The sequence below is a fragment of the Rhagoletis pomonella genome, unplaced genomic scaffold (assembly GCF_013731165.1).
Source record: "Rhagoletis pomonella isolate Grant_MI unplaced genomic scaffold, Rhpom_1.0 Rhpom_scaffold_00009, whole genome shotgun sequence".
Taxonomy (NCBI): domain Eukaryota; kingdom Metazoa; phylum Arthropoda; class Insecta; order Diptera; family Tephritidae; genus Rhagoletis; species Rhagoletis pomonella.
The window spans coordinates 15,915,365-15,928,965 of record NW_023458563.1 but is presented as its reverse complement, the minus strand read 5'-3'; positions in this window follow the sequence as shown (position 1 = coordinate 15,928,965).

The window sequence follows — 13,601 nt, the reverse complement described above, 5'->3', positions numbered from 1 at the left end:
TCTGCCTTGAAAGGGTTAAAAAGCGTTTCATATATGACAGACTCTGCATTAAAGGGTTAAATTCTGCACTTTCGTAAAGATATCGACCAGTATAACCATTTTTGTTATATACATTTTTTTGCGAAATCTGATAGTTTACGAGTTATTAGAGTTTAAAGGTAGCTTTTCTTTTTCCAATCTGGCCACTCGGGTACAGCATCCAATGTCCCAAGAATCAAGTCTTAAGATAAAATAAAGAGAAATCTTTCAGATAAAGTGCTTATGGTGTATTAAATATATGTATATATGGTGTATTTTGAACGGTATTTTGAGGGTTAAGTTATTGTTCTCTATAGTTTTCCTATATTATCTTCACGATAAAAAAATTTTCATTCCTTTATCCTTTTCTAAGCGAATATCTACGATTTTGAAAAAAAAACTCGTGTTTTGACTATAGTGCGACGCCTCAAGCCATTGTGTATCACAACTTTAAGTTATCGATGCAAATTTTTTAATCCCCCCCTTCGCCAAATTCTGGCTACGCCACTGGTGGTACAAAGCTCAATAAAAATATAAAAAAATAAAATGTTAATAAGCCACAATAACATTGAGGAAACTTTTATTGTTGCTAATATTATTGAGTGCCAATTTTTTTTAGGTAATTTTGATTAATAATTATCGTGTGAGTAAAGTAGTCATTTTTTTGATGGTTTCTTTCTATTATTTTAAAAATTAATCGGTTAATCGCTTGATTAATCGAAAGGAAAATTTCGATACAACTAAATCGTCAACCGAATGAAACTAACCGATTATAATCGGTTATTCCATTAATCGTGCCATCACTATTTCCAATACAGCAGCAAGAATTATGAACACACTCAGAAGAGCTGAACAAGTCAGAAGAAGAACTTTGGTAAGTTAAACCAGTATCCTGACCCATATGGTCGATAGGGGGGTAGTAAGAAATTACTATCAAACTGAAAACTCTAGAACAGTAACGTACGTGTGAGCTTCGTACTCCAACCGCCTCCCGACGAAATACTTGTCGGTAGTACCGAGGGGAAATACGGTACAGGGCGGTAGGAGGTTTAGTTCGGGTTAAAGTCCCACACTGACGGGGTACACAGGCTTTTGATGTCTCCTCCTCGTAAAAAAAGGCCATGCCTTCTAATAAATTTGGAAAGATTAGACAATATCTGCATTTCAATGACGACACAAAATGTCTTTCTAGGAGTCACCCTGACACTCATTAGATTTTCAAGATTCGTTTAGTCATTGATGCTTTGAACAAAGCATACGCCAAAGTTTCATTAGAAACACAAGTTTGTGTGTGAGCAAATGTGCTGAAAACATATAACCCCAAAAAACATCATAAGTGGGGATTAAAATTGTTTGTTTTGAGTGGTGTTTCCGCTTATACGAAATAGGTTGAAACTGGTAAAGAGAATGTTGTCAAACAACAAAACTACAGGATCTATTTCGATAATTACTTTAAATCTTTGCCTATTTTGGAATATTTAGCAAACGAAGGTATTCTTGGGCTATGTACTATTGGAAGAAATTGAATTCCTGATTCCAATCTGTCGACAGAGAAAGCGATAAAGAAGAAAGATCGAGGATATTCAGAAAAATACATATCTAATATTAACGAAGTCGACGTGTCAACAACGGTTGTATGGAAAGCAGGGACCGAAAATAATCGTTATCATGAAGGATTTTTATTTAGAAATCATTGTATAATCGTTATTTTATGATTTATATTTTTGCAATCAAAAATAATCGTTATTCTTTGATTTTTATTTTTTCAATCATTTTTAATCGTTATTTTATGATTTTTATATTTTCGATCAAAAATAATCGTTATTTTATGATTTTTATTTTTTGAATCATTTTTAATCGTTATTTTGTGATTTATATTTTTTCGATCATCTTAAATCGTTATATTATGATTTTTATTTTTTCGATCATCTTTAATCGTTACTTTATTATTTTTATTTTTTCGATCATTTTTAATCGTTATACTATGATTTTAATTTTTTCGATCAAAAATAGAAGTAATTCTTAGTTGTTTAATGTGTAAACCGAATGTGCATAGATTTGACAAAAAAAAAGTTTTACAAGGAATACACAGTAAAGTCAGAATTTTAATGCTCTCACGCCCTAGGATTGTTCTATATTGAAAAAGGTATACCCCTATTTTTATACCTTTCATGAGCATGAAATGGTATTATAACTTTGTTCCGATGTTTGTAAGTACCACAATTAGAAGAGATAGACCCATTGAAATGTACACTTAAATGATCAGAACGTCGAGCGTCGTGGATTTAGCCATGTCCGTCTGTTTGTATGCAATCTAGTCTCCCAGTTTTCGAGATATCCGGATGAAATTTGTTCGGTAGGTGTATTTTTATAATACCCTAATCATTTGTCGGAATCGCAAGAATCGGGCCACTATAACATATAGCTCCCATACAACTGATTCTTCAGATATGAAATTTTTCGCTATAACTCCTCCCTTTATGCAGGTAGAAACATGAAATTTCGCAATATTTTTACTCATTATCAACAGAATACTTACAGTGAAAATTACAAAGATCGGGTGGCTATAATCTATAGCTCCCATACAACTGATTGTTCAGATATAAGATTTTTCGTTATAACTCCTCCCTTTATGCAGGTAGAAACATGAAATTTCGCAATATTTTCACTCATTATCAACAGAAAATTTACAGTAAAATGAACAAAGTTCGGGTCACTATAACATATTTATTGCCTCCATTCAACTGATTGTTCAGATATGGGGTTTTACTGTGAAACTCCTTTATATGGACAGATAAAAGCGATAAATTTACACAGTCTACTGAGAAAATCGTCAAAATCTATGCTGTATAAGCTTTATCTCCTATACCACTGATTGTTCAGATACCAGTTTTTTCGATATATCTCCTTCATGTAGGAAGCTAAACCCATTAAATTGTGTTACCGGTTTACATACCGATCAAACAGCAGTCAAAATCACATAGATTGGTGCTATATAAGGTATATCTTTTATACCTCTGATTGTTTAATAATAATAATATCCCAACGGTTTTTACCCTCCATTCCCGCCCATCCGCACGAGGGGCGCAGTCTGCATGACGTACGGAACCAATATTTTAAATTTTTGTGCCGAGTCACGATAGGCAGGAGTTTGTTAAGTGTCGAGATCTAAAACTGTTCAGCTACAGAATTAAATTCATCAGCTGATTTTATGTATTTATGTCAATAATACACTTATTGAGAGAGGAGAGTATCGCTTTCTTAATGCTGAAAAGCGGATCTGATATATCAAACGTGCTGGAATGAGAGTTAAAATCCTGGCATAAGCAACGGAGTGGGTCGTGCAATTCTAAATTGGTTTTACAAGCTTTCAGAAATATGGGACAAAAGTGTCTTGATACGCGTGAGGGAACATCAAAGCTTACATCAGCCAGAAGGGACGGACTTGAAATTGAGCATGTCAGTAATTTAACCATAAAAATTATACCAAGCATAAATAGATATGATTTTTTACATACATATGTATGTAATATATAAATTTTTTCAAATGCAGTAATCTGTTAAAGTATAATTTTCAGATGTCTATGGAAGGTATGAAGCCTTCGGCATAGCCGAAGACAGCGCTGCTCTTGTTTTACTTTGAAATCCAAAAGTATTTAGAGGTCGCTCAAAGCGCCCAAAAGTTAGGAGATAAAGCTTAAACAGCATAGATTTTGACGAGTTTCTCAGTAGACTGTGTAAATTTATCGGTTTAGCTATCCATACAAAGGAGTTTCACAGTAAAACCCCATATCTGAACAATCAGTTGTATGGAGGTAATAAATAGGTTATAGTGACTCAATCTTTGTTCGTTTTACTGTAAACTTTCTGTTGATAATGAGTGAAAATATTACGAAATTTCATATTCCTAGCTGCATAAATGGAGAAGTTATAACAAAAAATCTCATATCTGCACGATCAGTTGTATGTAGGCTATAGGTTATAGCGACCCGATCTTCGCCATTTTTATTGTAATTATTCTTTTGATAATGGTTGGAAATATTGCGCAATTTCATGTTCCTATCTACATAAATGGAGGAGTTATAACGAAAAATCATATATCTGAACAATCAGTTGTATGGGAGCTATAGATTATAGTGACCCGATCTTTGTAATTTTTACTGTAAGTATTCTGTTGATAATTGGCGGAAGTATTGCAAAATTTCATGTTCCTAACTGCTTAAATGGAGGAGTTATAGAGAAAAATCTCATATCTGAAGAATCAGTTGTATGGAAGCTATATGTTATAGTGGTCCGATTATTCCGGTTCCGACAAATGATTAGTGCATTATAAAAATACATCCACCTACCAAATTTCATCCTGATATCTCGAACACTGAGAGACTAGATTGCAAACAAACAGACGGGCATGGCTAAATCGACGAAGCTCGACGTTCTAGTCATTTAAGTGTACATTTCTATGGGTCTATCTCTTCTAATTGTGGTACTTACAAACATCGGACCAAAGTTATAATACCATGTCATGCTCATGAAAGGTATAAAAAAGGGGTATACTTTTTCAAATATAGAACAATCCTAGGGGGTGAGAGCATTACAGTTCTGACTTTACTGCTTTTGGACCACCCTAGTGGACATATGCATGCCTTGTTAAACTGTTTTTTAAGTCAAATCTGTGCACATTCGGTTTAAACATTAAAAAACTAAGAATAACTTCTATTTTTGATCGAAAAAATTTAAATCATAGTATAACGATTAAAAATGATCAAAAAAATAAAATTTATAAAGTAACGATTAAAAATGATCGAAAAAATAAAAATCATGATGTAACGATTACAGATGATCGAAAAAATATAAATCACAAAATAACGATTAAAAATTATCAAAACAAGTAAAAAAGTCTAAGTTCGGGCGGAACCGAACATTAAATACCCGGCGCAAGTATTAAATATATGTTTTTTCACCTTTCCGAAACCTACCGCTAGACGGTAAGCCGGGGTGTATCAATTTTGAGTAAATTAGCGTCTTTAAATTTCGAAATATTGAAGTTTCAAGCATTTCTGAAGTTTACCGTTATATGAAAAGCGGCCGTAATTTTAGTCCGATTTCAATAATTTTCAACGTTTTGCTTATATGTGGCAAGCACAATAACCACACCGTTTGGTACAAATTGGTAGAACGGTTACCGATATACATACATGTGATCATAAGTGGTCGGTGCCACGCCCGTTTTCCAAAATTTTACCATTAACGTATTTCTTGGTAAAGAATTGTTGCAAGCATCAATTTTGAATAAATGAGCTTCAATATTTACTGATTTATCGAAGATTTTGTATTCCTCTAAATTACCGTTATATGGGATGTGGGCATGATTATAGTCCGATTTTAAAAATTTTCGGCGATTTTTTATGCTGTACTAAGGCCAACAACTGTGCCAAGTTTGGAAGAAATTGGTGCAGCGGTTACCGAGATATACACATGTAACCATAAGTGGGCGTGGCTCCGCCCATTTTCCAAAAATTTATAACACTCTTAGTTGTCGTCTAAAAGTTATAGTAAATATCAATTTTGAGTGAATTATCTTCAGTAGTTACTAAAATATCGCAGTTTTCGTATTTCCGAAAATTACCGTTATATGGGATGTAGGCGTGGTTATTGTCCGATCGTTTAAATTTTCGGCCATTTAGTATGCTGTATCAAGGCCAACACTGTGCCAAGTTTGGAAGAAATTGGTGGAGCGGTTACCATGATATACACATGTAACCACAAGTGGGCGTGGCTACGCCCATTTTCCAAAAATTTATAATATTCTTATTTTTCGTCTAAAAGTTATTCTAAATATCAATTTTGAGTGAATTATCTTCAGTAGTTACTAAAATATCGCAGTTTTCGTATTTCTGGAAATTACCGTTATATAGGAAGTGGGCGTGGTTACAGTCCGATTTCGCCCATTTTCAATACCAACCTACCTTGGATTAAGGGAAACCTACATACCAAATTTCGTTGAGATATCTCAATTTTTTCTCGAGTTATCGTGTACACGGACAGACGGACAGACAGACATGGCTTAATCGATTTCTTTTTTCATCCTGATCATTTATGTATACATTTGTCTATATCTATCTCGATTCGTTTTGGCTGTTACAAAAAACCGTTATGTGAACAAAATTAATATACCCTTGTGCACAAGTGCGCTCGGGTATAAAAATGAAAATCATAAAATAACGATTAAAAATGATCGAAAATATAAAAATCAGAAAATAACGATTAAAAATTGTCGAAAAAATAAAAATCATAAAATAACGATTAAAAATGATCGAAAAAATAATAATCACAACACAACGATTAAATTTTGATTTATATTATAAAATCATAACGGTGACGGTCCCTGATGGAAAGACAATAACTGGTTACATTGACTTCGACATTTGCTGGCCAAATTCCTATATCTGAAGTCCGAAGATACGTTGAAAAGAACTCGACCTAATGTAGCTGGCGAGTATAACCGACATATGGGCGGTGTAGACCTTGCCGACATCATAATGGGCATCTAAAAAATACGACTGCGGAGAAAACGTTGGCAGATGCGCCTGTTTTACCACTACTTATACCTTACTATGTCTACCTCATGGTTGCTCTATAAGAGGGTCTGCAAATATTAGTCTTCCTGATAAAAGACCTTCATAGCGTCCGCACATTTTCGCCTGGAAATTGCAGAAACACTATGTAAAATGGGGACAAAAACGGGTTTGACAACGCGCCTGTTTATAGACGGTCAACTTCTAGCGAAGAAACATAAGGCCCAACAAGCGCCTCCACTAGCAATCCGCCAAGATGAAGTCGGTCACTGGCCCCAATGGGCGGAAAAAAATCCGATGTAATATCCCAAAGCGTGCTGGATTCACGCACACAGTGTGTGAGAATTGTGGCGTAGCTTTATGCTATACCAAAAACAAATTTTTTCAGAAACTTCAACCTGTCCTAAGCAATTTTCATTTTACTCGTAATTTTGCTAGTTTTTTGTATCATTGTTAGTCATTGCTGCCTGTACACTCCCTTTTTTGTAATAATATGCATAATAAATAAAAAGTTTCGAAATTAAAGAATGATCAACCTTATCATGAGTTTCATTTTCCCCGAACCGGTTCACTTTTGAATTTTGGTTTCCATATATTTACTATGGGCGGAATACAAATTTTCGGGTGAAAGTTTTTTCGGACGAAACTCAGGATAAGGCCGAATATGTTTATGTTTTATTCATAAATCTTTCCGATTCCGGTAAAAATATTTAATTTGAAGGTTTTAAGTTATGGACGGTTTACAGTTTTATTGTAATTTTTGTTCATGATTTTATACCAACTTAAGATATTTCACTGTATGAAAACTATGTAAAATAAAACCAGTTTGTCCGTTTTTTTTTTAATTTAAAAATCGGGACCCGTTTTTTTTCAAATTGCAATTTCTCGAATAACTCTAAAACCGGCTTTGAAAAAAATTTTAATAAACGAATACGAATACAGTGACTCAAACAAATGCCTACGTTTTGATTTTCTTTAAATATTCGTAATATTTTTCGAGCAAAACTTTTTTGTTATTTTTCTATAAAGATATCATCCAAGCTTTAACCAAAGCCATATAAGTCACAGTTTTAAACTTCATAGAAAGTTCAGGAAAATTCAACAAACTTTCATCAAAATTTCATCTTTTTATTCTGAATCTTTAGAACATTTTTGGGTTTGGCAGTTTTATAGTCTTATCAAGTGCAAGTTTCAAACGGCAAAAAAATCCGTTGATTTTTGAGAATTTTTTTTTGGTGACAGATTTTTGAACTTTTTTCCATATAAGCATGCATTTCTTAAGAATTGAAATGCGGGAGACCGTTAGCACTTGTTATATTAAAAAAAAAACGAAAAATTCTATATGGGTAAATAAATATATCTTACTGAATTACAATAAAACCTCATATATGCATGCCAGCGATTCCCAAAGTGGTCCAGATGGACCCCCAGGGGTCCACGGGAGACTCGACGGTGGTCCACGAAAATCAATTTGGATTTGATTGTAAAGAACAAAAATGCTTGCTTGGCTTTATCTATCAATATAGGCAGACACCGTGCGACAAAACCCAAAAATTTTTAAAACAAACGAAAAATCTATATATTCAAACAACTTGTAGCCAAATATAGTATAACTGCGTTTTTAATTTTTCTCTTTGATGTCAGGATTTTTAATAAACTTTGATATTCCTAGATATGATTGAGTAAAAAAATTATTTAAAGATTTGGTGCATTGTAGAGTAACAATATGGGTATCAATTAAAAAGACGAATTCTGTAGAATTGAAAAAAAAAATTAATTTTGTGGTGCACCAGGACGGTTAAGTGTTGAAAATGTTCTTTTAAAACTGTATCCTTGAATATCCTTGGAATATTATTGCAATATTTATTTGTGAAAAAGGTATAGGTCAAGGACTAATATATAAACTACCACATCCTCGAATTTCGTCTTTCTAACTTTATTAGTTTTAGATTAAAAAAACTTTACAAAAGAAGTGTTTTTTTTTAAGCAGAGTTCGCAAAATCTTCGCACTGAAGATTAAAACTTGCATATTCCTCCTCACCAAAACTCAATTCACAAGCAATCAATTTTGATTTCCTCTTTTGTGAGTTAGAAAAGAAAGAGCGCTCTTTAACTAAATTTATCTTTTATCTTATAACTCAATTCTTTGGCCCAATATTTACCTCACGCTTCCATGCCGCTCAAAATATTAGTTCTAATAAACTTTCTGCCTATCCAGCTTTCATCACTCGTCACTGATAAACTCGTTAAACCAGCAGAAAGCTCTCATTGAGCAATCATTTGTCAGTTTCTGAATTTAAAGTTTGGCGTTAAAAGTTTTGCGGTTTTGTTGTTTCAGGCTTGGTGTTTTAAAAATGTGATGTGCGATAAAAATAATAACGTCACATGCAAATTCATGAGTGAACCAAACATGTGAGGAGTTTATGGTGAAGATAATGTAAATAACGCCAGCGATCGGAGTGCTCTTAAAAAGACCTTCACAGGGGCCCGAAACGTGGTAGTATGCAGTACTAGGTTCATGCATAAACAAATTCATCAAGCTAATTGGCTGTCTCCAGAGCGAAATACGAGAAACCAAATCGTTAGTATTTTGATAGACGGAAGCAGGGATGCCAACTCATTTTATCTTTCTTACCGTTGGCCACCGCGAAATTCCCCGATTTTGGTGAAACTCCCCGCACTGGCATAATTCCATTAAAAACTCAAATCTTTTAATTATATTGCTTTAGTTGTATAACATAAGCTACATATCGTCACCTGAAATGCAAAAAGACGTAACAAACATCATCGTTGAAATGCAAAAATGCATAACTAATGAAAAAATCGAAATTCACTTTTTGATTTATATGATGAATTTCATCGAACTACAACTCCCCACACCATTTTATGAAAAACAAGTAATTTTTAAGCAAAAAACAAAACAGACTTCAATTCTCATTAAAAAAAAAATATATATATATATATTTCATGATCGAATAATCGGATCTAAACCAGATTAGTATGGGACTACCTCTGAGACACTACCTTTCCGATGCAAAAAGAATTATCGAAATCAGTTGACGTGGTCCAAAGTTATGCGGTAACATACATAAAAAAAAAAATATTCCAACGAACTGATAACCTCCTCCTTTTTTGGAAGTCGGTTAAAAATTAAAATATTAGTCACGACTTTTCCATTTCATTTACGATGTTGTTAAGATATGTACATAAGTCAAAGTTTAAAACTATTGGGCGAAATGCACAAAAATTCAACAAATTAAAAGAAAAAATTCATCAAAATTTTCAACTTTTTACTCCGAATTTTTAGAAGCCAATTTAATTTTGGTATAATAATGTGCACGTTTGAGCTCCAAACTTTGAAGTGGCTAAAAATTACCGTTAATTTTTGATAACTTTTCTTTGTTTGGGCCTTTCGCACTTTCTTCCAATCGGCTCACTTGAATTTAAATACAGATTAGAGATTTAAGATACATATGTATGTATATTAGACTGATTTAAAAAAAAACCACGATGTTTCGAAATTAATATGCACCAAAATCTTTAAATTAGTAAATAAAAAATATTTATTTATTTATTTTATTTATTTATTTAAAATTTTTGTACAACTAAGACAATTCAGTCTTTTATATGTACATCAACAAAGAATTATAATCTATACTAACATAATTTGCCAAGAAAAGATACAAACTAAAATATATGAGTTCTTAATGTAAACTTAATACTAATACAGCAAATGTAAATGATTAAAGAGGAAAACGGAGATGTATAATGTAAGAGAATAAGAAGAAGAAGAAAGAAAAAGGAAAAAAGGTACACACCAAGATTATTTGTAGTCAGAGGACATATCAAGGCCACTAAAGTATTGAATTATTAAGTTTTTGAAGTTGCTTCTATTCAGTCTAGCTTTAACACTTTCTGGAATCGAGTTCCACAGTCTTACAGCGCTAATGAAAATTAGTCGACTGGAAGTAAGCGAATTATATTTAGGGACAACCAAGCTTCTAAGTCTCTGTGATTTGGATAGTTGAAGCTTTTCATACAAATATTGCGGGACTTTCCACTCTAACAATTTATACAAAAAAATGCAGTTTCTTGCAGCCAAAAAATTTATAATACTGCAACCAAGAATTTTATCGCGCCATGGCGATATATGAGCATATCGTCCAATGCCATACACATACCGTGTTACGTTATTGAAAGCTACATTCAACTTGCTGACTGACTTTGAATCAAGTTTGCTATAAACTATTTCGGAATATGTGAAATGGGGCAAAATTAACTGCATAGCAAGTTTGCGTCGTGTTTCCTGAGGCGTAAACGAAGCAGACATTCCTAGCCTACGTAAAGTTACATACACATTACTTACTACTTTATTAACATGATCACAACAGCTTAACTTATTATTTACAATAAAGCCTAAGTTCTTAATTTTCTCAGTGGTCATGAGGGCGGCTGTACCAATCCAAAGAGGTGTGATGTTGGTAGGGTCTATTACACTTTTACATATAGGCATGACATACGACTTAGCAGCATTTAAACATAAAAGATTCCTCTGCGCCCAACACAAGATACCGGACAGATCACTATTAACCTTATAACATATATCCTCGACGAGACCTATACGATTCGAAGGGTACAGCTGAATATCATGAGCATACGCATGGACATTTACATATTTGCACACCGAAAATACATCATTTACAAACATACTAAACAATAGAGGACCAAGGATTGATCCCTGAGGGACACCTGCTTTGATAGCTTTGAACTGTGAAGAAACATTCTCACCTTTAACTCGTTGAACTCTGCCCTTAAGATAGCTAGACAAAAGTTTTATCGCACTATTGGAGAATGCAAAGTAGTGCCTGAGTTTCCGACATAACAAAGAGTGGTTGACTGAGTCAAATGCCTTAGAAAAGTCTAAGAGGCATAGAATACTTAGATCGCCATTATCGTACGGCATTCTAATGTCATCCAAAATTTTAACCATAGCAGGTGCACAGCTATGCTTGGGTCTAAACCCAGACTGCAAAGGAGAAAGCAAATTATTTTTATAAGCTTTTATTTAACTTGGTCATCCCGCGCAAATCGCGGAAATTTCCAATCGATTTTAAACTGACTTCCCGACAAGTTGGAGACTTGAAATTTTCAACATAGTTCCAATCCCGATGACACTGCAATTTAAAATGTAAATGAATTCTCCAAATGGTCCAGGGGTCTTGATTCAAAGGCGGTCAAAAAATAGTAAGATTTATGGCTAACAGAGCGTAATTTGCCGAAGAACGTAAAACCACTATAAAATTGTTAAAGCTGCCGGCGCCCCGCGGCGGTAGTGTAGCAAAGCTATTCCTAGTCTAGATATGAACCTCGTTGTAGACATCATATCAGGGAGATACAATTAAAAGACTCCAGATGTCGCCCCGTTAGAAGAAGTTAAATTTTGCGCCTAAATATATGCCATGCTACAGCGGAAATGGACGACACGCCATTTCTTTAAATAAAATTAACTGCTGCTATATGTACATATGTATGTTTAAACAAAACGTAAGCAAACAACATTTGGCTTGCCAAGTCTTCTGTTCTCTTTCATTGCAAGTTGAATTATTTTAATATCTATTTCAAAATTTTGTACATAAAATAAAATAACACTTTTTAATATACAACGCTTTTATAAATGGACTAAAATTATAAAATAAAATAATGCAATAAAAATATTTTTTTAAAAACAAGCTTTTATTTAACTGTACAATCAAAGGAATAAAATGAAGTAGTGTAACAAAAGTTTTTTTAGCAAGAAAATTTTGTCAAAACTGCACTAAAATGAATAAAATAAAATAAGTTAAGATCTCGTTAAAGTTACCAAAAGCCATTTAGTGAAAGGAGTTATTCAAACTCTAATGAAAATTACTAACAAATTGTACTAATTTACTTCGTTTTTAAAAAAGCTTGTCAGCGAATTCAGCGTACATGCATAATTGGTTAGGTATGCAGATATTTAAATACCGTTTTGCTATTCGTGCGACAAGCTTTTTTAAAAACGAAGTAAGTTAGTACAATTTGTTAGTAATTTTCATTAGAGTTTGAATAACTCCTTTCACTAAATGGCTTTTAGTAACTTTAACGAGATCTTAACTTATTTTATTTTATTCATTTTAGTGCAGTTTTGACAAAATTTTCTTGCTAAAAATCTTTTGTTACACTACTTCATTTTATTCCTTTGATTGTACAGGTTAAATAAAAGCTTGTTTTTAAAAAATATTTTTTTTACATTATTTTATTTTGAATGTACATGGAGATTTGGTCAGCCATCAAAAACTCACACGCTTTAGAAAATGCTGGTAAGATACTTATAGGCCTGTATTCACAAGGGTTCGACGCAAGTGGTTTTTTAGGAATAGGCAAAATAATTGCTTTTTTCCAACAACATCTTGCTTAAAATTTGAGAGAAGGTTATAGTTAGGGGTTGGTCAACGCGATTATTAATTTTCACCAAACCGCACCTGATATACATACATCTTTGTCAAAGCTATCGTCTATTTTCCACAACTATTGACCTAAATGTCTGAAATTTCGCGCATACCATTGCTAAAGACCATCAAATCGACGCTAATAAATAATTAATAGTTAACTAACGAAAATTAGTTAGTTAAAAACTATTTATCGCAATAACTTTTTGAGCTCAAATTTAAGAAGAACCTTTTGCACACCTTCAGACACTATGTGTTCGAGTTAAAACCTTCAAGGGTAAGTTCTTTAATGATTTATAATTAAATAGTCAAAACTCCCCGCAAAAGGCAGCTCATTCCCCGATTCCCCGCAACAAGACAGATTCCTCGCAAATCGGGGAATTCCCCGCAAGTTGGCATCGCTGGACGGAAGGCATGCTTCCGGTATTTTAAACGAATGTACACTCCGACGGCCAAACATCGACTCGGACCAATTTCTTGTTGCAGCCAAGATACGCGACAGCCTCCGTGCACCAAAAAATGTGCGCCCTAAAATGCAAGG